Source organism: Stenella coeruleoalba, assembly GCF_951394435.1.
Source record: "Stenella coeruleoalba genome assembly, chromosome: 7".
Lineage (NCBI taxonomy): Eukaryota > Metazoa > Chordata > Mammalia > Artiodactyla > Delphinidae > Stenella > Stenella coeruleoalba.
In genome coordinates this window covers 463,541-486,198 of record NC_137153.1, presented here as the reverse complement: position 1 = coordinate 486,198, position 22,658 = coordinate 463,541, and positions in this window count along the sequence as shown.

Below are 22,658 nucleotides of genomic sequence, written 5' to 3'. Positions count from 1 at the left end.
CTGAAATATATTTCCTGCAATTGTGCCATGCTTTCAAGTCCTCTTCGCAGCCTTACCTCAATATATTTTTGGACGATAGCTGTCATTTATAACTCTGCAGGTTTATGAATTACAGTGCCCCTGAGGTCCTTTCTTCAACTCGCTTTCTTGTGCGCTGGCCGCAGAACTGCAGGATTGCTTCAGGCCCTAATCTTGTTTCATCACGGCACGCTGAGCCTTTTGTTAATTCCTCTTCCTGGTGGGAAATTAGAGTGAAATGTGACCGTCCAAACACCTACAGCTAGTCTCTCATTGGTTCTCCCGATTCCCGTTCAACCTCCGCAGAAATTGCTAACTGTGCCAAACAGGAGTTTTAAGGCACTGACTCTCCACGTGGGGAGATGTTTAGTAAAGCGTCTGGAATGGCGAACCCGTGTACCAGGGGACAAAAAATGAGATGGGTTTTAGAAACGTTGCCCGATCACATGGTGTACAATCCTCTGGGTTTCCCATGCATGTTTTAGCTGTAGGAAGAATCCCTTAAACCAGGAGAGTTGGGACCCAGGGAATGGGTAGCATACAGTATTACTTCAAAGGGTCTGCATTTGCTCACCGAACCTCACCAATCCTCTCAGCCCCAAATGTCCTGCCTTATGTCTCACCCAGCTGTGGGTGTAGATGTGGTAAATCCAAGTTTCATCACAAGCCCTGAACGAATTATTTAAGAACTTTCTCTCCTTCACTGTCTTTGTTTTTGAAATTTATTTTAATAATGGGGTTTAGTTGATTTTTCACGGCTGTGTATACTGCTCTACACACACTTGATTCTCTTACAGAGACATATAGATACATATGTTTTAATATTCTTATTGTCAGATATATTCCTCTGCGGTGAATAGGTGGTGTTGAGTCTAATTCGTTGAGCAAGGAGTATATCTTGTCTATTATATATTTGGCTTATGGAATAGTATCTGTGCTCATTTCAATCTCTGGTTTTACGCAGCACCCCAACTCACCATTCCCCTTAAGAAAGCATAAGTTTGTTTTCTAAATGTGAGACTCTGTTCTGTTTTGTAATTCAGTTCATGTGTAGCCAAGTTTACATTCCCTCTATAAGTGATATCTTATGATAAGTTTCTTTTTCTGTGTGACTTATTTCCTTTGAATCATCGTACCTAAATCCATTCATTATGCTTGTACGGGCCTGAGGACATTGATTTCATTATTGAGTGATATTCCATTGTACGTAAGTACGAAAACTTCTTTATCCATTTCTATCTGTCAAGGATATTTAATTTGTACCGTAGTCGAGGCTCTTGTAAACAGAGCAGCCCTAAACTTTGCGGTGGTTGTTTCTTGTTATTTTAATTTTCCTGAGCTATAGTGCAATAAGTGGGTTTAGGGTAGGGTTAAGGTTAGCATTAGGGAACGGGTATGGTTTAGGATGCGACAATGGTTTAGGGTGAGCGAAAGTGTTAGGGTACAGGTCAGTGTTAGTGTACCGTTTAGGATTAGGGTAAGTGTTAGGGTAATGCTTCGGGTTAGGGTTACAGTTAGGGAACGGGGACGGTTTAGGGTACAGGTTAGGGTACGACAACAGTTTAGGGATAGCGTACATGTAGGGTAAGATTTAGTGTTAGCGTACGGGTAAGGATTAGGGGACGGGTGAGGGTCAGGCTTCGGGGAAGGGTTAGGGTTAGGGTTCGGGCTAGGGTTAGGGTTAGGGGACGGGGACGGTTTAGGGTCCAGGTGAGGGTACGGCAACGCTTTAGGGGGAGCGTGCGTGTGAGGGCGCGGGTTAGTGTTAGCGTACGGGTTAGGATTAGGGGACGGGTGAGGGTCAGGCTTCGGGGAAGGGTTAGGGTTAGGGTTCGGGCTAGGGTTAGGGTTAGGGGACGGGGATGGTTTAGGGTCCAGGTGAGGGTACGGCAACGCTTTAGGGGGAGCGTGCGTGTGAGGGCGCGGGTTAGTGTTAGCGTACAGGTTAGGATTAGGGGACGGGTGAGGGTCAGGCTTCGGGGAAGGGTTAGGGTTAGGGTTCGGGCTAGGGTTAGGGTTAGGGGACGGGGACGGTTTAGGGTCCAGGTGAGGGTACGGCAACGCTTTAGGGGGAGCGTGCGTGTGAGGGCGCGGGTTAGTGTTAGCGTACGGGTTAGGATTAGGGGACGGGTGAGGGTCAGGCTTCAGGGAAGGGTTAGGGTTAGGGTTCGGGCTAGGGTTAGGGGACGGGGACGGTTTAGGGTCCAGGTGAGGGTACGGCAACGCTTTAGGGGGAGCGTGCGTGTGAGGGCGCGGGTTAGTGTTAGCGTACGGGTTAGGATTAGGGGATGGGTGAGGGTCAGGCTTCGGGGAAGTGTTAGGGTTAGGGTTCGGGCTAGGGTTAGGGTTAGGGGCCGGGGACGGTTTAGGGTCCAGGTGAGGGTACGGGAACGCTTTAGGGGGAGCATGCGTGTGAGGGCACGGGTTAGTGTTAGCGTACGGGTTAGGATTAGGGGACAGGTGAGGGTCAGGCTTCGAGGAAGGGTTAGGGTTAGGGTTCGGGCTAGGGTTAGGGTTAGGGGACGGGGACGGTTTAGGGTCCAGGTGAGGGTACGGCAACGCTTTAGGGGGAGCGTGCGTGTGAGGGCGCGGGTTAGTGTTAGCGTACGGGTTAGGATTAGGGGACGGGTGAGGGTCAGTCTTCGGGGAAGGGTTAGGGTTAGGGTTCGGGCTAGGGTTACGGTTAGGAGACGGGGACGGTTTAGGGTCCAGGTGAGGGTACGGCAACGCTTTAGGGGGAGCGTGCGTGTGAGGGCGCGGGTTAGTGTTAGCGTACGGGTTAGGATTAGGGGATGGGTGAGGGTCAGGCTTCGGGGAAGGATTAGGGTTAGGTTTCGGGCTAGGGTTAGGGGACGGGGACGGTTTAGGGTCCAGGTGAGGGTACGGCAACGCTTTAGGGGGAGCGTGCGTGTGAGGGCGCGGGTTAGTGTTAGCGTACGGGTTAGGATTAGGGGACGGGTGAGGGTCAAGCTTCGGGGAAGGGTTAGGGTTAGGGTTCGGGCTAGGGTTAGGGTTAGGGGACGGGGACGGTTTAGGGTCCAGGTGAGGGTACGGCAACGCTTTAGGGGGAGCATGCGTGTGAGGGCGCGGGTTAGTGTTAGCGTACGGGTTAGGATTAGGGGACAGGTGAGGGTCAGGCTTCGGGGAAGGGTTAGGGTTAGGGTTCGGGCTAGGGTTAGGGTTAGGGGACGGGGACGATTTAGGGTCCAGGTGAGGTTACGGCAACGCTTTAGGGGGAGCGTGCGTGTGAGGGCGCGGGTTAGTGTTAGCGTACGGGTTAGGATTAGGGGACGGGTGAGGGTCAGGCTTCGGGGAACGGTTAGGGTTAGGGTTCGGGCTAGGGTTAGGGTTAGGGGACTGGGACGGTTTAGGGTCCAGGTGAGGGTACGGCAACGCTTTAGGGGGAGCGTGCGTGTGAGGGCGCGGGTTAGTGTTAGCGTACGGGTTAGGATTAGGGGACGGGTGAGGGTCAGGCTTCGGGGAAGTGTTAGTGTTAGGGTTCGGGCTAGGGTTAGGGTTAGGGGACGGGGACGGTTTAGGGTCCAGGTGAGGGTACGGCAACGCTTTAGGGGGAGCGTGCGTGTGAGGGCGCGGGTTAGTGTTAGCGTACGGGTTAGGATTAGGGGACGGGAGAGGGTCAGGCTTCGGGGAAGGGTTAGGGTTCGGGCTAGGGTTAGGGTTAGGGGACGGGGACGGTTTAGGGTCGAGGTGAGGGTACGGCAACGCTTTAGGGGGAGCGTGCGTGTGAGGGCGTGGGTTAGTGTTACCCTACGGGTTAGGATTAGGGGACGGGTGAGGGTCAGGCTTCGGGGAAGGGTTAGGGTTAGGGTTCGGGCTAGGGTTAGGGTTAAGGGACGGGGACGGTTTAGGGTCCAGGTGAGGGTACGGCAACGCTTTAGGGGGAGCGTACGTGTGAGGGCGCGGGTTAGTGTTAGCGTACGGGTTAGGATTAGGGGACGGGTGAGGGTCAGGCTTCGGGGAAGGGTTAGGGTTAGGGTTCGGGCTAGGGTTAGGGTTAGGGGACGGGGACGGTTTCGGGTCCATTTGAGGGTACGGCAACGCTTTAGGGGGAGCGTGCGTGTGAGGGTGCGGGTTAGTGTTAGCGTACGTCTTAGGATTAGGGGACGGGTGAGGTTCAGGCTTCGGGGAAGGGTTAGGGTTAGGGTTCGGGCTAGGGTTAGGGTAAGGGGACGGGGACGGTTTCGGGTCCAGGTGAGGGTACGGCAACGCTTTAGGGGGAGCGTGCGTGTGAGGGCGTGGGTTAGTGTTAGCGTACGGGTTAGGATTAGGGGACGGGTGAGGGTCAGGCTTCGGGGAAGGGTTAGGGTTAGGGTTCGGGCTAGGGTTAGGTTTAGGGGACGGGGATGGTTTAGGGTCCAGGTGAGGGTACGGCAACGCTTTAGGGGGAGCGTGCGTGTGAGGGCGCGGGTTAGTGTTAGCGTACGGGTTAGGATTAGGGGACGGGTGAGGGTCAGGCTTCGGGGAAGGGTTAGGGTTAGGGTTCGGGCTAGGGTTAGGGTTAGGGGACGGGGACGGTTTCGGGTCCAGGTGAGGGTACGGCAACGCTTTAGGGGGAGCGTGCGTGTGAGGGCGCGGGTTAGTGTTAGCGTACGGGTTAGGATTAGGGGACGGGTGAGGGTCAGGCTTCGGGGAAGGGTTAGGGTTAGGGTTCGGGCTAGGGTTAGGGTTAGGGGACGGGGATGGTTTAGGGTCCAGGTGAGAGTACGGCAACGCTTTAGGGGGAGCGTGCATTTGAGGGCGCGGGTTAGTGTTAGCGTACGGGTTAGGATTAGGGGACGGGTAAGGGTCAGGCTTCGGGGAAGGGTTAGGGTTAGGGTTCGGGCTAGGGTTAGGGTTAGGGGACGGGGACGGTTTAGGGTCCAGGTGAGGGTACGGCAACGCTTTAGGGGGAGCGTGCGTGTGAGGGCGCGGGTTAGTGTTAGCGTACGGCTTAGGATTAGGGGACGGGTGAGGGTCAGGCTTCGGGAAAGGGTTAGGGTTAGGGTTCGGGCTAGGGTTAGGGTTAGGGGACAGGGACGGTTTAGGGTCCAGGTGAGGGTACGGCAACGCTTTAGGGGGAGCGTGCATGTGAGGGCGCGGGTTAGTGTTAGCGTACGGGTTAGGATTAGGGGACGGGTGAGGGTCAGGCTTCTGGGAAGGGTTAGGGTTAGGGTTCGGGCTAGGGTTAGGGTTAGGGGACGGGGACGGTTTAGGGTCCAGGTGAGGGTATGGCAACGCTTTAGGGGGAGCGTGCGTGTGAGGGTGCGGGTTAGTGTTAGCGAACGGCTTAGGATTAGGGGACGGGTGAGGGTCAGGCTTCGGGGAAGGGTTAGAGTTAGGGTTCGGGCTAGGGTTAGGGTTAGGGGACGGGGACGGTTTAGGGTCCAGGTGAGGGTACGGCAACGCTTTAGGGGGAGGGTGCGTGTGAGGGCGTGGGTTAGTGTTAGCGTATGGCTTAGGATTAGGGGACGGGTGAGGGTCAGGCTTCGGGGAAGGGTTAGGGTCAGGGTTCGGGCTAGGGTTAGGGTTAGGGGACGGGGACGATTTCGGGTCCAGGTGAGGGTACGGCAACGCTTTAGGGGGAGCGTGCGTGTGAGGGCGCGGGTTAGTGTTAGCGTACGGGTTAGGATTAGGGGACGTGTGAGGGTCAGGCTTCTGGGAAGGGTTAGGGTTAGGGTTCGGGCTAGGGTTAGGGTTAGGGAACGGGGACGGTTTAGGGTCCAGGTGAGGGTACGGCAACGCTTTAGGGGGAGCGTACGTGTGAGGGCACGGGTTAGTGTTAGCGTACGGGTTAGGATTAGGGGACGGGTGAGGGTCAGGCTTCGGGGAAGGGTTAGGATTAGGGTTCGGGCTAGGGTTAGGGTTAGGGGACGGGGACGGTTTCTGGTCCAGGTGAGGGTACGGCAACGCTTTAGGGGGAGCGTGCGTGTGAGGGCACGGGTTAGTGTTAGCGTACGGCTTAGGATTAGGGGACGGGTGAGGGTCAGGCTTCGGGGAAGGGTTAGGGTTAGGGTTCGGGCTAGGGTTAGGGTTAGGGGACGGGGACGGTTTCGGGTCCAGGTGAGGGTACGGCAACGCTTTAGGGGGAGCGTGCGTGTGAGGGCGCGGGTTAGTGTTAGCGTACGGGTTAGGATTAGGGGACGGGTGAGGGTCACGCTTCGGGGAAGGGTTAGGGTTAGGGTTTGGGCTAGGGTTAGGGTTAGGTGACGGGGATGGTTTAGGGTCCAGGTGAGGGTACGGCAACGCTTTAGGGGGAGCGTGCGTGTGAGGGCGCGGGTTAGTGTTAGCGTACGGGTTAGGATTAGGGGACGGGTGAGGGTCAGGCTTCGGGGAAGGGTTAGGGTTAGGGTTCGGGCTAGGGTTAGGGTTAGGGGACGGGGACGGTTTAGGGTCCAGGTGAGGGTACGGCAACGCTTTAGGGGGAGCGTGCGTGTGAGGGCGCAGTTTAGTGTTAGCGTACGGCTTAGGATTAGGGGACGGGTGAGGGTCTGGCTTCGGGAAAGGGTTAGGGTTAGGGTTCGGGCTAGGGTTAGGGTTAGGGGACAGGGACGGTTTAGGGTCCAGGTGAGGGTACGGCAACGCTTTAGGGGGAGCGTGCATGTGAGGGCACGGGTTAGTGTTAGCGTACGGGTTAGGATTAGGGGACGGGTGAGGGTCAGGCTTCTGGGAAGGGTTAGGGTTAGGGTTCGGGCTAGGGTTAGGGTTATGGGACGGGGACGGTTTAGGGTCCAGGTGAGGGTACGGCAACGCTTTAGGGGGATCGTGCGTGTGAGGGTGCGGGTTAGTGTTAGCGAACGGCTTAGGATTAGGGGACGGGTGAGGGTCAGGCTTCGGGGAAGGGTTAGGGTAAGGGTTCGGGCTAGGGTTAGGGTTAGGGGACAGGGACGGTTTCGGGTCCAGGTCAGGGTACGGCAACGCTTTAGGGGGAGCGTGCGTGTGAGGGTGTGGGTTAGTGTTAGCGTACGGCTTAGGATTAGGGGACGGGTGAGGGTCAGGCTGCGGGGAAGGGTTAGGGTTAGGGTTCGGGCTAGGGTTAGGGTTAGGGGACGGGGACGGTTTCGGGTCCAGGTGAGGGTACGGCAACGCTTTAGGGGGAGCGTGCGTGTGAGGGCGCGGGTTAGTGTTAGCGTACGGGTTAGGATTAAGGGACGGGTGAGGGTCAGGCTTCGGGGAAGGGTTAGGGTTAGGGTTCGGGCTAGGGTTAGGGTTAGGGGACGGGGACGGTTTAGGGTCCAGGTGAGGGTACGGCAATGCTTTAGGGGGAGCGTGCGTGTGAGGGCGCGGGTTAGTGTTAGCGTACGGGTTAGGATTAGGGGACGGGTGAGGGTCAGGCTTCGGGGAAGGGTTAGGGTTAGGGTTCGGGCTAGGGTTAGGGTTAGGGGTCGGGGACGGTTTAGGGTCCAGGTGAGGGTACGGCAACGCTTTAGGGGGAGCGTGCGTGTGAGGGCGCGGGTTAGTGTTAGCGTACGGGTTAGGATTAGGGGACGGGTAAGGGTCAGGCTTCGGGGAAGGGTTAGGGTTAGGGTTCGGGCTAGGGTTAGGGTTAGGGGACTGGGACGGTTTAGGGTACAGGTGAGGGTACGGCAACGCTTTAGGGGGAGCGTGCATGTGAGGGCGCGGGTTAGTGTTAGCGTACGGCTTAGGATTAGGGGACGGGTGAGGGTCAGGCTTCGGGAAATTGTTAGGGTTAGTGTTCGGGCTAGGGTTAGGGTTAGGGGACAGGGACGGTTTAGGGTTCAGGTGAGGGTACGGCAACGCTTTAGGGGGAGCGTGCATGTGAGGGCGCGGGTTAGTGTTAGCGTACGGGTTAGGATTAGGGGACGGGTGAGGGTCAGGCTTCTGGGAAGGGTTAGGGTTAGGGTTCGGGCTAGGATTAGGGTTAGGGGACGGGGACGGTTTAGGTTCCAGGTGAGGGCACGGCAACGCTTTAGGGGGAGCGTGCGTGTGAGGGTGCGGGTTAGTGTTAGCGAACGGCTTAGGATTAGGGGACGGGTGAGGGTCAGGCTTCGGGGAAGGGTTAGGGTTAGGGTTCGGGCTAGGGTTAGGGTTAGGGGACGGGGACGGTTTAGGGTCCAGGTGAGGGTACGGCAACGCTTTAGGGGGAGCGTGCGTGTGAGGGCGTGGGTTAGTGTTAGCGTTCGGCTTAGGATTAGGGGACGGGTGAGGGTCAGGCTTCGGGGAAAGGTTATGGTTAGGATTCGGGCTAGGGTTAGGGTTAGGGGACGGGGACGGTTTAGGGTCCAGGTGAGGGTACGGCAACGCTTTAGGGGGAGCGTGCGTGTGAGGGCGCGCGTTAGTGTTAGCGTACGGCTTAGGATTAGGGGACGGGTGAGGGTCAGGCTTCGGGGAAGGGTTAGGGTTAGGGTTCGGGCTAGGGTTAGGGTTAGGGGACGGGGACGGTTTAGGGTCCAGGTGAGGGTACGGCAACGCTTTAGGGGGAGCGTGCGTGTGAGGGCGCGGGTTAGTGTTAGCGTCCAGCTTAGGATTAGGGGACGGGTGAGGGTCAGGCTTCGGGGAAGGGTTAGGGTTAGGGTTCGGGCTAGGGTTAGGGTTAGGGGACGGGGACGGTTTCGGGTCCAGGTGAGGGTACGGCAACGCTTTAGGGGGAGCGTGCGTGTGAGGGCGCGGGTTAGTGTTAGCGTACGGGTTAGGATTAGGGGACGGGTGAGGGTCAGGCTTCGGGGAAGGGTTAGGGTTAGGGTTCGGTCTAGGGTTAGGGTCAGGGGACGGGGACGGTTTAGGGTCCAGGTGAGGGTACGGCAACGCTTTAGGGAGAGCGTGCGTGTGAGGGCGCGGGTTAGTGTTAGCGTACGGGTTAGGATTAGGAGACGGGTGAGGGTCAGGCTTCGGGGAAGAGTTAGGGTTAGGGTTCGGGCTAGGGTTAGGGTTAGGGGACGGGGACGGTTTAGGGTCCAGGTGAGGGTACGGCAACGCTTTAGGGGAAGCGTGCGTGTGAGGGCGCGGGTTAGTGGTAGCGTACGGCTTAAGATTAGGGGACGGGTGAGGGTCAGGCTTCGGGGAAGGGTTAGGGTTAGGGTTCGGGCTAGGGTTAGGGTTAGGGGACGGGGACGGTTTCGGGTCCAGGTGAGGGTACGGCAACGCTTTAGGGGGAGCGTGCGTGTGAGGGCGCGGGTTAGTGTTAGCGTACGGGTTAGGATTAGGGGACGGGTGAGGGTCAGGCTTCGGGGAAGGGTTAGGGTTAGGGTTCGGGCTACGGTTAGGGTTAGGGGACGGGGAAGGTTTAGGGTCCAGGTGAGGGTACAGCAACGCTTTAGGGGGAGCGTGCGTGTGAGGGCGCGTGTTAGTGTTAGCGTACGGGTTAGGATTAGGGGACGGGTGAGGGTCAGGCTTCGGGAAGGGTTATGGTTAGGGTTCGGCCTAGGGTTAGGGTTAGGGGAAGGGGACGGTTTAGGGTCCAGGTGAGGGTACGGCAACGCTTTAGGGGGAGCATGCGTGTGAGGGCGCGCGTTAGTGTTAGCGTACGGCTTAGGATTAGGGGACGGGTGAGGGTCAGGCTTCGGGGAAGGGTTAGGGTTAGGGTTTGGGCTAGGTTTAGGGTTAGGGGACGGGGACGGTTTAGGGTCCAGGTGAGGGTACGGCAACGCTTTAGGGGGAGCGTGCGTGTGAGGGCGTGGGTTAGTGTTAGCATTCGGCTTAGGATTAGGGGACGGGTGAGGGTCAGGCTTCGGGGAAGGGTTATGGTTAGGGTTCGGGCTAGGGTTAGGGTTAGGGGACGGGGACGGTTTAGGGTCCAGGTGAGGGTACGGCAACGCTTTAGGGGGAGCGTGCGTGTGAGGGCGCGGGTTAGTGTTAGCGTCCAGCTTAGGATTAGGGGACGGGTGAGGGTCAGGCTTCGGGGAAGGGTTAGGGTTAGGGTTCGGGCTAGGGTTAGGGTTAGGGGACGGGGACGGTTTCGGGTCCAGGTGAGGGTACGGCAACGCTTTAGGGGGAGCGTGCGTGTGAGGGCGCGGGTTAGTGTTAGCGTACGGGTTAGGATTAGGGGACGGGTGAGGGTCAGGCTTCGGGGAAGGGTTAGGGTTAGGGTTCGGTCTAGGGTTAGGGTTAGGGGACGGGGACGGTTTAGGGTCCAGGTGAGGGTACGGCAACGCTTTAGGGGGAGCGTGCGTGTGAGGGCGCGGGTTAGTGTTAGCGTACGGGTTAGGATTAGGAGACGGGTGAGGGTCAGGCTTCGGGGAAGAGTTAGGGTTAGGGTTCGGGCTAGGGTTAGGGTTAGGGGACGGGGACGGTTTAGGGTCCAGGTGAGGGTACGGCAACGCTTTAGGGGAAGCGTGCGTGTGAGGGCGCGGGTTAGTGGTAGCGTACGGCTTAAGATTAGGGGACGGGTGAGGGTCAGGCTTCGGGGAAGGGTTAGGGTTAGGGTTCGGGCTAGGGTTAGGGTTAGGGGACGGGGACGGTTTCGGGTCCAGGTGAGGGTACGGCAACGCTTTAGGGGGAGCGTGCGTGTGAGGGCGCGGGTTAGTGTTAGCGTACGGGTTAGGATTAGGGGACGGGTGAGGGTCAGGCTTCGGGGAAGGGTTAGGCTTAGGGTTCGGGCTAGGTTTAGGGTTACGGGACGGGGACGGTTTAGGGTCCAGGTGAGGGTACGGCAACGCTTTAGGGGGAGCGTGCGTGTGAGGGCGCGGGTTAGTGTTAGCGTACGGCTTAGGATTAGGGGACGGGTGAGGGTCAGGCTTCGGGGAAGGGTTAGGGTTAGGGTTCGGGCTACGGTTAGGGTTAGGGGACGGGGAAGGTTTAGGGTCCAGGTGAGGGTACAGCAACGCTTTACGGGGAGCGTGCGTGTGAGGGCGCGTGTTAGTGTTAGCGTACGGGTTAGGATTAGGGGACGGGTGAGGGTCAGGCTTCGGGGAAGGGTTATGGTTAGGGTTCGGCCTAGGGTTAGGGTTAGGGGAAGGGGACGGTTTAGGGTCCAGGTGAGGGTACGGCAACGCTTTAGGGGGAGCATGCGTGTGAGGGCGCGCGTTAGTGTTAGCGTACGGCTTAGGATTAGGGGACGGGTGAGGGTCAGGCTTCGGGGAAGGGTTAGGGTTAGGGTTTGGGCTAGGTTTAGGGTTAGGGGACGGGGACGGTTTAGGGTCCAGGTGAGGGTACGGCAACGCTTTAGGGGGAGCGTGCGTGTGAGGGCGTGGGTTAGTGTTAGCATTCGGCTTAGGATTAGGGGACGGGTGAGGGTCAGGCTTCGGGGAAGGGTTATGGTTAGGGTTCGGGCTAGGGTTAGGGTTAGGGGACGGGGACGGTTTAGGGTCCAGGTGAGGGTACGGCAACGCTTTAGGGGGAGCGTGCGTGTGAGGGCGCGCATTAGTGTTAGCGTACGGCTTAGGATTAGGGGACGGGTGAGGGTCAGGCTTCGGGGAAGTGTTAGGGTTAGGGTTCGGGCTAGGGTTAGGGTTAGGGGACGGGGACGGTTTAGGGTCCAGGTGAGGGTACGGCAACGCTTTAGGGGGAGCGTGCGTGTGAGGGCGCGGGTTAGTGTTAGCGTCCGGCTTAGGATTAGGGGACGGGTGAGGGTCAGGATTCGGGGAAGGGTTAGGGTTAGGGTTCGGGCTAGGGTTAGGGTTAGGGGACGGGGATGGTTTCGGGTCCAGGTGAGGGTACGGCAACGCTTTAGGGGGAGCGTGCGTGTGAGGGCGCGGGTTAGTGTTAGCGTACGGGTTAGGATTAGGGGACGGGTGAGGGTCAGGCTTCGGGGAAGGGTTAGGGTTAGGGTTCGGGCTAGGGTTAGGGTTAGGGGACGGGGACGGTTTAGGGTCCAGGTGAGGGTACGGCAACGCTTTAGGGGGAGCGTGCGTGTGAGGGCGCGGGTTAGTGGTAGCGTACGGCTTAGGATTAGGGGACGGGTGAGGGTCAGGCTTCGGGGAAGGGTTAGGGTTAGGGTTCGGGCTAGGGTTAGAGTAAGGGTACGGGGACGGTTTAGGGTCCAGGTGAGGGTACGGCAACGCTTTAGGGGGAGCGTGCGTGTGAGGGCGCGGGTTAGTGTTAGCGTACGGGTTAGGATTAGGGGACGGGTGAGGGTGAGGCTTCGGGGAAGGGTTAGGGTTAGGGTTCGGGCTAGGGTTAGGCTTAGGGGACGGGGACAGTTTAGGGTCCAGGTGAGGGTACGGCAACGCTTTAGGGGGAGTGTGCGTGTGAGGGCGCGGGTTAGTGTTAGCGTACGGGTTAGGATTAGGGGACGGGTGAGGGTCCGGCTTCGGGGAAGGGTTAGGGTTAGGGTTCGGGCTAGGGTTAGGGTTAGGGGACGGGGACGGTTTAGGGTCCAGGTGAGGGTACGGCAACGCTTTAGGGGGAGCGTGCGTGTGAGGGCGCGGGTTAGTGTTAGCGTACGGGTTAGGATTATGGGACGGGTGAGGGTCAGGCTTCGGGGAAGGGTTAGGGTTAGGTTTCGGGCTACGGTTAGGGTTAGGGGACGGGGAAGGTTTAGGGTCCAGGTGAGGGTTCAGCAACGCTTTAGGGGGAGCGTGCGTGTGAGGGCGCGTGTTAGTGTTAGCGTACGGGTTAGGATTAGGGGACGGGTGAGGGTCAGGCTTCGGGGAAGGGTTAGGGTTAGGGTTCGGGCTAGGGTTAGGGTTAGGGGATGGGGACGGTTTAGGGTCCAGGTGAGGGAACGGCAACGATTTAAGGGGAGCGTGCGTGTGAGGGCGCGGGTTAGTGTTAGCGTACGGGTTAGGATTAGGGGACGGGTGAGGGTCAGGCTTCGGGGAAGGGTTAGGGTTAGGGTTCGGGCTAGGGTTAGGGTTAGGGGACGGGGACGGTTTCGGGTCCAGGTGAGGGTACGGCAACGCTTTAGGGGGAGCGTGCGTGTGAGGGCGCGGGTTAGTGTTAGCGTACGGGTTAGGATTAGGGGACGGGTGAGGATCAGGCTTCGGGGAAGTGTTAGGGTTCGGGCTAGGGTTAGGTTTAGGGGACGGGGACGGTTTAGGGTCCAGGTGAGGGTACGGCAACGCTTTAGGGGGAGCGTGCGTGTGAGGGCGCGGGTTAGTGTTAGCGTACGGGTTAGGATTAGGGGACGGGTGATGGTCAGGCTTCGGGGAAGGGTTAGGGTTAGGGTTCGGGCTAGGGTTAGGTTTAGGGGACGGGGACGGTTTAGGGTCCAGGTGAGGGTACGGCAACGCTTTAGGGGGAGCGTGCGTGTGAGGGCGCGGGTTAGTGTTAGCGTACGGGTTAGGATTAGGGGACGGGTGAGGGTCAGGCTTCGGGGAAGGGTTAGGGTTAGGGTTCGGGCTAGGGTTAGGGTTAGGGGACGGGGACGGTTTAGGGTCCAGGTGAGGGTACGGCAACGCTTTAGGGGGAGCGTGCGTGTGAGGGCGTGGGTTAGTGTTAGCGTACGGGTTAGAATTAGGGGACGGGTGAGGGTCAGGCTTCGGGGAAGGGTTAGGGTTAGGGTTCGGGCTAGGGTTAAGGTTAGGGGACGGTTACGGTTTAGGGTTCAGGTGAGGGTACGGCAACGCTTTAGGGGGATCGTGCGTGTGAGGGCGCGGGTTAGTGTTAGCGTACGGGTTAGGATTAGGGGACGGGTGAGGGTCAGGCTTCGGGGAAGGGTTAGGGTTAGGGTTCGGGCTACGGTTAGGGTTAGGGGACGGGGACGGTTTAGGGTCCAGGTGAGGGTACGGCAACACTTTAGGGGGAGCGTGCGTGTGAGGGCGCGGGTTAGTGTTAGCGTACGGGTTAGGATTAGGGGACGGGTGAGGATCAGGCTTCGGGGAAGGGTTAGGGTTAGGGTTCGGGCTAGGGTTAGGGTTAGGGGACGGGGACGGTTTAGGGTCCAGGTGAGGGTACGGCAACGCTTTAGGGGGAGCGTGCGTGTGAGGGCGCGGGTTAGTGTTAGCGTACGGGTTAGGATTAGGGGACGGGTGAGGGTCAGGCTTCGGGGAAGGGTTAGGGTTAGGGTTCGGGCTAGGGTTAGGGTTAGGGGACGGGGACGGTTTCGGGTCCAGGTGAGGGTACGGCAACGCTTTAGGGGGAGCGTGCGTGTGAGGGCACGCGTTAGTGTTAGCGTACGGGTTAGGATTAGGGGACGGGTGAGGGTCAGGCTTCGGGGAAGGGTTAGGGTTAGGGTTCGGGCTAGGGTTAGGGTTAGGGGACGGGGACGGTTTAGGGTCCAGGAGAGGGTACGGCAACGCTTTAGGGGGAGCGTGCGTGTGAGGGCGCGCGTTAGTGTTAGCGTACGGCTTAGGATTAGGGGACGGGTGAGGGTCAGGCTTCGGGGAAGGGTTAGGGTTAGGGTTCGGGCTAGGGTTAGGGTTAGGGGACGGGGACGGTTTAGGGTCCAGGTGAGGGTACGGCAACGCTTTAGGGGGAGCGTGCGTGTGAGGGCGCGGGTTAGTGTTAGCGTACGGGTTAGGATTAGGGGACGAGTGAGGGTCAGGCTTCGGGGAAGGGTTAGGGTTAGGGTTCGGGCTAGGGTTAGGGTTAGGGGATGGGGAAGGTTTAGGGTCCAGGTGAGGGTACGGCAACGCTTTAGGGGGAGCGTGCGTGTGAGGGCGCGCGTTAGTGTTAGCGTGCGGCTTAGGATTAGGGGACGGGTGAGGGTCAGGCTTCGGGGAAGGGTTAGGGTTAGGGTTCGGGCTAGGGTTAGGGTTAGGGGACGGCGACGGTTTAGGGTCCAGGTGAGGGTACGGCAACGCTTTAGGGGGAGCGTGCGTGTGAGGGCGCGGGTTAGTGTTAGCGTACGGGTTAGGATTAGGGGACGGGTGAGGTTCAGGCTTCGGAGAAGGGTTAGGGTTAGGGTTCGGGCTAGGGTTAGGGTTAGGGGACGGGGACGGTTTAGGGTCCAGGTGAGGGTACGGCAACGCTTTAGGGGGAGCGTGCGTATGAGGGCGCGGGTTAGTGTTAGCGTACAGGTTAGGATTAGGGGACGGGTGAGGTTCAGGCTTCGGGGAAGGGTTAGGGTTAGGGTTCGGGCTAGGGTTAGGGTTAGGGGACGGGGACGGTTTAGGGTCCAGGTGAGGGTACGGCAACGCTTTAGGGGGAGGGTGCGTGTGAGGGCGTGGGTTAGTGTTAGCGTATGGCTTAGGATTAGGGGACGGGTGAGGGTCAGGCTTCGGGGAAGGGTTAGGGTCAGGGTTCGGGCTAGGGTTAGGGTTAGGGGACGGGGACGATTTCGGGTCCAGGTGAGGGTACGGCAACGCTTTAGGGGGAGCGTGCGTGTGAGGGCGCGGGTTAGTGTTAGCGTACGGGTTAGGATTAGGGGACGTGTGAGGGTCAGGCTTCTGGGAAGGGTTAGGGTTAGGGTTCGGGCTAGGGTTAGGGTTAGGGAACGGGGACGGTTTAGGGTCCAGGTGAGGGTACGGCAACGCTTTAGGGGGAGCGTACGTGTGAGGGCACGGGTTAGTGTTAGCGTACGGGTTAGGATTAGGGGACGGGTGAGGGTCAGGCTTCGGGGAAGGGTTAGGATTAGGGTTCGGGCTAGGGTTAGGGTTAGGGGACGGGGACGGTTTCTGGTCCAGGTGAGGGTACGGCAACGCTTTAGGGGGAGCGTGCGTGTGAGGGCACGGGTTAGTGTTAGCGTACGGCTTAGGATTAGGGGACGGGTGAGGGTCAGGCTTCGGGGAAGGGTTAGGGTTAGGGTTCGGGCTAGGGTTAGGGTTAGGGGACGGGGACGGTTTCGGGTCCAGGTGAGGGTACGGCAACGCTTTAGGGGGAGCGTGCGTGTGAGGGCGCGGGTTAGTGTTAGCGTACGGGTTAGGATTAGGGGACGGGTGAGGGTCACGCTTCGGGGAAGGGTTAGGGTTAGGGTTTGGGCTAGGGTTAGGGTTAGGGGACGGGGATGGTTTAGGGTCCAGGTGAGGGTACGGCAACGCTTTAGGGGGAGCGTGCGTGTGAGGGCGCGGGTTAGTGTTAGCGTACGGGTTAGGATTAGGGGACGGGTGAGGGTCAGGCTTCGGGGAAGGGTTAGGGTTAGGGTTCGGGCTAGGGTTAGGGTTAGGGGACGGGGACGGTTTAGGGTCCAGGTGAGGGTACGGCAACGCTTTAGGGGGAGCGTGCGTGTGAGGGCGCAGTTTAGTGTTAGCGTACGGCTTAGGATTAGGGGACGGGTGAGGGTCTGGCTTCGGGAAAGGGTTAGGGTTAGGGTTCGGGCTAGGGTTAGGGTTAGGGGACAGGGACGGTTTAGGGTCCAGGTGAGGGTACGGCAACGCTTTAGGGGGAGCGTGCATGTGAGGGCACGGGTTAGTGTTAGCGTACGGGTTAGGATTAGGGGACGGGTGAGGGTCAGGCTTCTGGGAAGGGTTAGGGTTAGGGTTCGGGCTAGGGTTAGGGTTATGGGACGGGGACGGTTTAGGGTCCAGGTGAGGGTACGGCAACGCTTTAGGGGGATCGTGCGTGTGAGGGTGCGGGTTAGTGTTAGCGAACGGCTTAGGATTAGGGGACGGGTGAGGGTCAGGCTTCGGGGAAGGGTTAGGGTTAGGGTTCGGGCTAGGGTTAGGGTTAGGGGACAGGGACGGTTTCGGGTCCAGGTCAGGGTACGGCAACGCTTTAGGGGGAGCGTGCGTGTGAGGGTGTGGGTTAGTGTTAGCGTACGGCTTAGGATTAGGGGACGGGTGAGGGTCAGGCTGCGGGGAAGGGTTAGGGTTAGGGTTCGGGCTAGGTTTAGGGTTAGGGGACGGGGACGGTTTCGGGTCCAGGTGAGGGTACGGCAACGCTTTAGGGGGAGCGTGCGTGTGAGGGCGCGGGTTAGTGTTAGCGTACGGGTTAGGATTAGGGGACGGGTGAGGGTCAGGCTTCGGGGAAGGGTTAGGGTTAGGGTTCGGGCTAGGGTTAGGGTTAGGGGACGGGGACGGTTTAGGGTCCAGGTGAGGGTACGGCAATGCTTTAGGGGGAGCGTGCGTGTGAGGGCGCGGGTTAGTGTTAGCGTACGGGTTAGGATTAGGGGACGGGTGAGGGTCAGGCTTCGGGGAAGGGTTAGGGTTAGGGTTCGGGCTAGGGTTAGGGTTAGGGGTCGGGGACGGTTTAGGGTCCAGGTGAGGGTACGGCAACGCTTTAGGGGGAGCGTGCGTGTGAGGGCGCGGGTTAGTGTTAGCGTACGGGTTAGGATTAGGGGACGGGTAAGGGTCAGGCTTCGGGGAAGGGTTAGGGTTAGGGTTCGGGCTAGGGTTAGGGTTAGGGGACTGGGACGGTTTAGGGTACAGGTGAGGGTACGGCAACGCTTTAGGGGGAGCGTGCATGTGAGGGCGCGGGTTAGTGTTAGCGTACGGCTTAGGATTAGGGGACGGGTGAGGGTCAGGCTTCGGGAAATTGTTAGGGTTAGTGTTCGGGCTAGGGTTAGGGTTAGGGGACAGGGACGGTTTAGGGTTCAGGTGAGGGTACGGCAACGCTTTAGGGGGAGCGTGCATGTGAGGGCGCGGGTTAGTGTTAGCGTACGGGTTAGGATTAGGGGACGGGTGAGGGTCAGGCTTCTGGGAAGGGTTAGGGTTAGGGTTCGGGCTAGGATTAGGGTTAGGGGACGGGGACGGTTTAGGTTCCAGGTGAGGGTACGGCAACGCTTTAGGGGGAGCGTGCGTGTGAGGGTGCGGGTTAGTGTTAGCGAACGGCTTAGGATTAGGGGACGGGTGAGGGTCAGGCTTCGGGGAAGGGTTAGGGTTAGGGTTCGGGCTAGGGTTAGGGTTAGGGGACGGGGACGGTTTAGGGTCCAGGTGAGGGTACGGCAACGCTTTAGGGGGAGCGTGCGTGTGAGGGCGTGGGTTAGTGTTAGCGTTCGGCTTAGGATTAGGGGACGGGTGAGGGTCAGGCTTCGGGGAAAGGTTATGGTTAGGATTCGGGCTAGGGTTAGGGTTAGGGGACGGGGACGGTTTAGGGTCCAGGTGAGGGTACGGCAACGCTTTAGGGGGAGCGTGCGTGTGAGGGCGCGCGTTAGTGTTAGCGTACGGCTTAGGATTAGGGGACGGGTGAGGGTCAGGCTTCGGGGAAGGGTTAGGGTTAGGGTTCGGGCTAGGGTTAGGGTTAGGGGACGGGGACGGTTTAGGGTCCAGGTGAGGGTACGGCAACGCTTTAGGGGGAGCGTGCGTGTGAGGGCGCGGGTTAGTGTTAGCGTCCAGCTTAGGATTAGGGGACGGGTGAGGGTCAGGCTTCGGGGAAGGGTTAGGGTTAGGGTTCGGGCTAGGGTTAGGGTTAGGGGACGGGGACGGTTTCGGGTCCAGGTGAGGGTACGGCAACGCTTTAGGGGGAGCGTGCGTGTGAGGGCGCGGGTTAGTGTTAGCGTACGGGTTAGGATTAGGGGACGGGTGAGGGTCAGGCTTCGGGGAAGGGTTAGGGTTAGGGTTCGGTCTAGGGTTAGGGTCAGGGGACGGGGACGGTTTAGGGTCCAGGTGAGGGTACGGCAACGCTTTAGGGAGAGCGTGCGTGTGAGGGCGCGGGTTAGTGTTAGCGTACGGGTTAGGATTAGGAGACGGGTGAGGGTCAGGCTTCGGGGAAGAGTTAGGGTTAGGGTTCGGGCTAGGGTTAGGGTTAGGGGACGGGGACGGTTTAGGGTCCAGGTGAGGGTACGGCAACGCTTTAGGGGAAGCGTGCGTGTGAGGGCGCGGGTTAGTGGTAGCGTACGGCTTAAGATTAGGGGACGGGTGAGGGTCAGGCTTCGGGGAAGGGTTAGGGTTAGGGTTCGGGCTAGGGTTAGGGTTAGGGGACGGGGACGGTTTCGGGTCCAGGTGAGGGTACGGCAACGCTTTAGGGGGAGCGTGCGTGTGAGGGCGCGGGTTAGTGTTAGCGTACGGGTTAGGATTAGGGGACGGGTGAGGGTCAGGCTTCGGGGAAGGGTTAGGGTTAGGGTTCGGGCTACGGTTAGGGTTAGGGGACGGGGAAGGTTTAGGGTCCAGGTGAGGGTACAGCAACGCTTTAGGGGGAGCGTGCGTGTGAGGGCGCGTGTTAGTGTTAGCGTACGGGTTAGGATTAGGGGACGGGTGAGGGTCAGGCTTCGGGAAGGGTTATGGTTAGGGTTCGGCCTAGGGTTAGGGTTAGGGGAAGGGGACGGTTTAGGGTCCAGGTGAGGGTACGGCAACGCTTTAGGGGGAGCATGCGTGTGAGGGCGCGCGTTAGTGTTAGCGTACGGCTTAGGATTAGGGGACGGGTGAGGGTCAGGCTTCGGGGAAGGGTTAGGGTTAGGGTTTGGGCTAGGTTTAGGGTTAGGGGACGGGGACGGTTTAGGGTCCAGGTGAGGGTACGGCAACGCTTTAGGGGGAGCGTGCGTGTGAGGGCGTGGGTTAGTGTTAGCATTCGGCTTAGGATTAGGGGACGGGTGAGGGTCAGGCTTCGGGGAAGGGTTATGGTTAGGGTTCGGGCTAGGGTTAGGGTTAGGGGACGGGGACGGTTTAGGGTCCAGGTGAGGGTACGGCAACGCTTTAGGGGGAGCGTGCGTGTGAGGGCGCGGGTTAGTGTTAGCGTCCAGCTTAGGATTAGGGGACGGGTGAGGGTCAGGCTTCGGGGAAGGGTTAGGGTTAGGGTTCGGGCTAGGGTTAGGGTTAGGGGACGGGGACGGTTTCGGGTCCAGGTGAGGGTACGGCAACGCTTTAGGGGGAGCGTGCGTGTGAGGGCGCGGGTTAGTGTTAGCGTACGGGTTAGGATTAGGGGACGGGTGAGGGTCAGGCTTCGGGGAAGGGTTAGGGTTAGGGTTCGGTCTAGGGTTAGGGTTAGGGGACGGGGACGGTTTAGGGTCCAGGTGAGGGTACGGCAACGCTTTAGGGGGAGCGTGCGTGTGAGGGCGCGGGTTAGTGTTAGCGTACGGGTTAGGATTAGGAGACGGGTGAGGGTCAGGCTTCGGGGAAGAGTTAGGGTTAGGGTTCGGGCTAGGGTTAGGGTTAGGGGACGGGGACGGTTTAGGGTCCAGGTGAGGGTACGGCAACGCTTTAGGGGAAGCGTGCGTGTGAGGGCGCGGGTTAGTGGTAGCGTACGGCTTAAGATTAGGGGACGGGTGAGGGTCAGGCTTCGGGGAAGGGTTAGGGTTAGGGTTCGGGCTAGGGTTAGGGTTAGGGGACGGGGACGGTTTCGGGTCCAGGTGAGGGTACGGCAACGCTTTAGGGGGAGCGTGCGTGTGAGGGCGCGGGTTAGTGTTAGCGTACGGGTTAGGATTAGGGGACGGGTGAGGGTCAGGCTTCGGGGAAGGGTTAGGCTTAGGGTTCGGGCTAGGTTTAGGGTTACGGGACGGGGACGGTTTAGGGTCCAGGTGAGGGTACGGCAACGCTTTAGGGGGAGCGTGCGTGTGAGGGCGCGGGTTAGTGTTAGCGTACGGCTTAGGATTAGGGGACGGGTGAGGGTCAGGCTTCGGGGAAGGGTTAGGGTTAGGGTTCGGGCTACGGTTAGGGTTAGGGGACGGGGAAGGTTTAGGGTCCAGGTGAGGGTACAGCAACGCTTTACGGGGAGCGTGCGTGTGAGGGCGCGTGTTAGTGTTAGCGTACGGGTTAGGATTAGGGGACGGGTGAGGGTCAGGCTTCGGGGAAGGGTTATGGTTAGGGTTCGGCCTAGGGTTAGGGTTAGGGGAAGGGGACGGTTTAGGGTCCAGGTGAGGGTACGGCAACGCTTTAGGGGGAGCATGCGTGTGAGGGCGCGCGTTAGTGTTAGCGTACGGCTTAGGATTAGGGGACGGGTGAGGGTCAGGCTTCGGGGAAGGGTTAGGGTTAGGGTTTGGGCTAGGTTTAGGGTTAGGGGACGGGGACGGTTTAGGGTCCAGGTGAGGGTACGGCAACGCTTTAGGGGGAGCGTGCGTGTGAGGGCGTGGGTTAGTGTTAGCATTCGGCTTAGGATTAGGGGACGGGTGAGGGTCAGGCTTCGGGGAAGGGTTATGGTTAGGGTTCGGGCTAGGGTTAGGGTTAGGGGACGGGGACGGTTTAGGGTCCAGGTGAGGGTACGGCAACGCTTTAGGGGGAGCGTGCGTGTGAGGGCGCGCATTAGTGTTAGCGTACGGCTTAGGATTAGGGGACGGGTGAGGGTCAGGCTTCGGGGAAGTGTTAGGGTTAGGGTTCGGGCTAGGGTTAGGGTTAGGGGACGGGGACGGTTTAGGGTCCAGGTGAGGGTACGGCAACGCTTTAGGGGGAGCGTGCGTGTGAGGGCGCGGGTTAGTGTTAGCGTCCGGCTTAGGATTAGGGGACGGGTGAGGGTCAGGATTCGGGGAAGGGTTAGGGTTAGGGTTCGGGCTAGGGTTAGGGTTAGGGGACGGGGATGGTTTCGGGTCCAGGTGAGGGTACGGCAACGCTTTAGGGGGAGCGTGCGTGTGAGGGCGCGGGTTAGTGTTAGCGTACGGGTTAGGATTAGGGGACGGGTGAGGGTCAGGCTTCGGGGAAGGGTTAGGGTTAGGGTTCGGGCTAGGGTTAGGGTTAGGGGACGGGGACGGTTTAGGGTCCAGGTGAGGGTACGGCAACGCTTTAGGGGGAGCGTGCGTGTGAGGGCGCGGGTTAGTGGTAGCGTACGGCTTAGGATTAGGGGACGGGTGAGGGTCAGGCTTCTGGGAAGGGTTAGGGTTAGGGTTCGGGCTAGGGTTAGAGTAAGGGTACGGGGACGGTTTAGGGTCCAGGTGAGGGTACGGCAACGCTTTAGGGGGAGCGTGCGTGTGAGGGCGCGGGTTAGTGTTAGCGTACGGGTTAGGATTAGGGGACGGGTGAGGGTGAGGCTTCGGGGAAGGGTTAGGGTTAGGGTTCGGGCTAGGGTTAGGCTTAGGGGACGGGGACAGTTTAGGGTCCAGGTGAGGGTACGGCAACGCTTTAGGGGGAGTGTGCGTGTGAGGGCGCGGGTTAGTGTTAGCGTACGGGTTAGGATTAGGGGACGGGTGAGGGTCCGGCTTCGGGGAAGGGTTAGGGTTAGGGTTCGGGCTAGGGTTAGGGTTAGGGGACGGGGACGGTTTAGGGTCCAGGTGAGGGTACGGCAACGCTTTAGGGGGAGCGTGCGTGTGAGGGCGCGGGTTAGTGTTAGCGTACGGGTTAGGATTATGGGACGGGTGAGGGTCAGGCTTCGGGGAAGGGTTAGGGTTAGGTTTCGGGCTACGGTTAGGGTTAGGGGACGGGGAAGGTTTAGGGTCCAGGTGAGGGTACAGCAACGCTTTAGGGGGAGCGTGCGTGTGAGGGCGCGTGTTAGTGTTAGCGTACGGGTTAGGATTAGGGGACGGGTGAGGGTCAGGCTTCGGGGAAGGGTTAGGGTTAGGGTTCGGGCTAGGGTTAGGGTTAGGGGATGGGGACGGTTTAGGGTCCAGGTGAGGGAACGGCAACGATTTAAGGGGAGCGTGCGTGTGAGGGCGCGGGTTAGTGTTAGCGTACGGGTTAGGATTAGGGGACGGGTGAGGGTCAGGCTTCGGGGAAGGGTTAGGGTTAGGGTTCGGGCTAGGGTTAGGGTTAGGGGACGGGGACGGTTTCGGGTCCAGGTGAGGGTACGGCAACGCTTTAGGGGGAGCGTGCGTGTGAGGGCGCGGGTTAGTGTTAGCGTACGGGTTAGGATTAGGGGACGGGTGAGGATCAGGCTTCGGGGAAGTGTTAGGGTTCGGGCTAGGGTTAGGTTTAGGGGACGGGGACGGTTTAGGGTCCAGGTGAGGGTACGGCAACGCTTTAGGGGGAGCGTGCGTGTGAGGGCGCGGGTTAGTGTTAGCGTACGGGTTAGGATTAGGGGACGGGTGATGGTCAGGCTTCGGGGAAGGGTTAGGGTTAGGGTTCGGGCTA